The sequence below is a fragment of the Elephantulus edwardii genome, unplaced genomic scaffold (genome assembly GCF_000299155.1).
Source record: "Elephantulus edwardii isolate Elephantulus edwardi_28Jun2011 unplaced genomic scaffold, EleEdw1.0 scaffold00042, whole genome shotgun sequence".
In the NCBI taxonomy this organism is placed as follows: Eukaryota; Metazoa; Chordata; class Mammalia; order Macroscelidea; family Macroscelididae; genus Elephantulus; species Elephantulus edwardii.
Genome location: NW_006399792.1, coordinates 20,146,740 through 20,150,795, shown reverse-complemented (window position 1 = coordinate 20,150,795; position 4,056 = coordinate 20,146,740). Strand labels below are relative to the sequence as shown.

Below are 4,056 nucleotides of genomic sequence, written 5' to 3'. Positions count from 1 at the left end.
CATGGACTGCCAAGAAAACAAACAGATTCATCCTAGAGAGGGTTAAACCAGGCTACTCCTTGGAGGCAAAGATTCTGGGGCTTCATCTGACATACTTTGAACATACTGCAAGGAGTGACAAGTCTTTGGAGAGGGACATCATGCTGCATAGAGTAGAGGGACAGTGCAGGAGGGGAAGACCCTCTATGAGGTGGATTGATTCAGTGACTGCGGTAATCGGGATGGGTGTGTCAGAGGTAATGAGATTGGCACAGGATAGAGCACGGTTAGGGCTGTCGTACATAGGGTCGCTATGAGTCTCAAACAACTCGACGGCACATAACAACAACAACAACAACAATAACAATAGTATTCTTGGTTGACAGTTGTGTTCCTTGAGTGTTTGATATATGTCCTTCCACTCTCATTCTGCTGAGAAATCGGCACTTAAGCTTATCTGTTCTCCCTTATAGGTTACTCTTTGTTTCTCCCTTGCTCCTTTCAGGATTCTCTCCTTATCTTTGGTTTTGGCAAATTTAACTATAATATGCCTTGATGGGTTTTTTTTTGGTCTAATATATATGGTGTTCACTGAGCTTCCTGAATACATATTCTCTCATTCTTCATTATGCCTGGGAAGTTTTCCTCTAGTAATGCTTCCACAACTTTTTCAGTGCCTTTACTTGCTTCTTCCTTTTCTGGGATTCCAATGATGTGCATGCTATTACTCTTGATAATGTCCTACATTATTCTTAGTTTTTCTTCTTTTCCTTCTTTTTTGAGTCTGCTTTTTGCTCTAGCAGATCAGTGCTGACAATTCTATCTTCAGTTTCACTGGTTTTGTGTTCTATCTCTTCAACTCTGCTCATGTGTCTCTCCATTGACAGCCTCAGAATCATTGGACCTTGTATTTTGTATAGTGGATTCTTATTTTTCCAGTGCCGCTAATGCCTTGTTTTTTTTCTCTGCAATGTTCTGCATTGTTGGTTTTTTTGAGCTCCTCCTGGTTTTTGCTTGTAGCATCCTGTAATTCATTAAGTTTGTCTTTCATCCATTGAATATATTCAATCACTCCTCTTTTAAATTCTGTGTCAGAAAGTTCCATCAGACTTTTTGGCTTCAGGAAATCCACTGATACTGTGTCACCCTCTGGGGTTGACATCTTTCTTTGCTCTTGTGTATTGTGTGGGATAGCTTGCTTCATTTGAGACATTGATATGTTCTTGATCTGAAGACAATGCTCTAGAGATCAGTTGGGCAGCTACCTCACTTGTTTGATTCTCTGAACTTCTGACTTCAGAGTAATGTCAGTTTAGAGCCTGTGAGGGCAATCTCTTGTTGGAAAGACAGGTTAAGGTGCTCCCGATTAAAGGCAAGTGGATTGCCCAATGTGTAGGCACCGGTGTGTAGCCAAATGGGGTGAGGCAGGCACAGGGTTGAGGTGATCACAAGGGCAGGTAAAACACTTGGGGGACCTCGCTCAAACCTCAGCTGTATGAGTGTGCTCACAATTGGGGTCACTACTCAAAAGTCTGCCATTTTCTTAAAAAGGTAAAATACAAATTTTGTTTTTCAGGACTTTTTGAAAGAGTACTCCCAGGAATTTTTCTAATAAGCAGCAGCTGTTACCAGAGTTCCATTTACTTCTTCATGATGTTTCTCTTAGCTAAAACTGCAGTAAGTTATCTTCAAGTTTGAAGCATAAAGGAAATAATGGTAAGACAAAGCCACCAGAAACGTGTACTTGATTTCCATGACAAATATTGTAATGCTGTCTTAGTTAGTGGAGTTACTTTCTGTGTTGCTATATGGGCTTATACAACAATACAATTTGGGATAGAATGGAACTTGTCCCCTGTTGGCAGAGTCACCCCAATAAAATGCAGAGATTAATAAGCAAATCAACTAGTGATATAATACTGAAATATTTCAAAACCAACTTATAATTGATGTCATGTAAAAGCACTGTGTACTCATTGAAATATGGCATTATTGAAGAAATAAAGTACATTTGAAACCCCCCCCCAAAAGGCAAAATACAAATACCATAGGACCCAGCTATTGCACTAGTAGGAATATACCCTAAACAAATCAGAGTTGAGGTGCAAATGGAGATAGGTATACCTTTCATCATAGCATTATTCACAATAGCAAAAAAATGAAAACAGCTCAAACACCCATCAACAAATGAACAGAGAAATTATGGTAGTTCACACAATGCAGCACTAAAGAACAATGAAGAATTCATAAACTACTACACAACACAAGCCAGTCTAGAAGACATTATGCTGAGTTAAATAATTCAGTCATGAAAGGACAAATATTATATAAGGTTACAACTGCGAAAATAGGAGGGTATTTCCGGGGGGGGGGAATAAGAGAGCAGAAATGGAATGTATAGACAGGGACTACTGTAAGGATAATATGGCTACAGCAATTAGCAAATATGAATAACATAGCTTCACAAAGGGAAAGAAAATAGACAAAAGAAAGGAGATAGGAGGAGAACCCATAGGGCAGCAGAGATTAGTGGAAGTGTGGGGTGTGCAGGTAAAAGAAAAGTCAAGGTGCAATGGGAACTCGATGAGATGGGGTGATAAAAAGATATTGATAAAAAAAAGAGACACTGATCAACAGTAAATAACTATATAAAATGTAATATATATATAAATAATTGTATAAAATATAATGTATAGTAGGGAAAACAAGATAAAATAGTGATTATCCCTGAGGAAGATGAAGGGAATGATGAAAAAGGCATAATGAAGCTTCTGAGAAGTCAGTATGTTCTTGACCCAGGGAGAGCACATTAATTCAACTGCGTCCTTCACTTGTGTGGACTGAAAATTAACTAGCAAGCAATGACTAATGTAATAGAGTCTATCAACCAACAGATAAAGAACATCAATATTTTTTGAAGCTGAATATGGTTCTCTCTGGAGACTTACAGAGATAGACAGAGGAAAGGTGGTTGACTGCTATTTCTTTTAAGGCTTGTAATATACTTTCCCCCTAGTGTGCATGTTGTTAGTTACTGATGAGTAGATTACAATTCATAGTGTCCTGGCTGCATAGTGATTAAGTCCTCGGCTGCCAACTGAGAGGCTGGCAGTTCTAACTTACCCAGTGGTTCTTCAGGAGAAAGGCTTGGGATTTGCTCATGTAAAGACCACAGCCTTTAGGAAACACCACGGCAGTGCTGCTCTGTCATATGGAGTAACTACTACTACAGTAGTACAGTTACTTCAGAAGTAGCATTAATTACTACAGTGCTACTGAGATATGACACAAATATTTTGATAAAAAAAATAAATTTAAGCCCTCCCTCAAATAATCTAATCAAACAATAAAGGGCATAAAATGAGATTTTATGAAGATTTTAAGGTTCTAGTGCCTTGAAAAAGCTACATCAATGGCTTAAAAATTTTCTTTTTTACAATAGTCCTTATGTTGAATTCATTTGTCTTGAAACAAAACTGGCACAGACCTGAGGATTCTATAGATATCAAGCAGTTCAACCTGTTCTTGTAACGTCAGAATTCCCTCTACTTCTTGGGAGTATTTCCAGCAGCACTAGTAGTGCATCATATAGGTTCCACGTTGTTGTTTTTGTAGAATACCAACGAGTCAGAACCGAACCACAGCTGACCCTCCAGCAGGTTTTCAGAGGCAGTTATTGCACAAGAGGAGATTGGCCATCCTTCTCCCACCCCCCCTAGTATCATTCAAAGATGACAGTATTCCACCAAATATTATGAAAAATTCAAGAACAACAAGAAGCCACCTTTTACTGTGGTATAAAATTTACTGGTATACAAAATCTACTGAAGAGACAAACTGCTTATGTGAAGATGGTTAGTGCTGGTGGTGTTTATAAATAAATCTTCCTGTAAGTGTGCCCACATAGTTCAAACCCATATTGTTCAAAGGTCAAATGTATGTATTTTAAAAATGTTACTGTCTGGATTGACAGGCCCTAGCTCCCAGCTGGAAACAAAGGAGGACACTTCAATGATTTCGATCCTCCCAGAAGAGCCGTGGATGAGCATTAACATTACTGGTAAGTATATTCATTTT

At 38.6% G+C, this 4,056-nt stretch overlaps 1 protein-coding gene and 1 pseudogene across 1 annotated transcript in view; one reads left to right on the top strand and one right to left on the bottom strand.

Annotated features, from left to right (window-relative positions):
* Positions 1–4,056, bottom strand: part of CCDC158 (coiled-coil domain containing 158) — a 137,976-nt gene that overhangs the window by 61,491 nt on the left and 72,429 nt on the right. The gene's annotated exons all lie outside the window — the stretch shown is intronic.
* Positions 1,630–1,872, top strand: LOC102861010 (annotated as a pseudogene).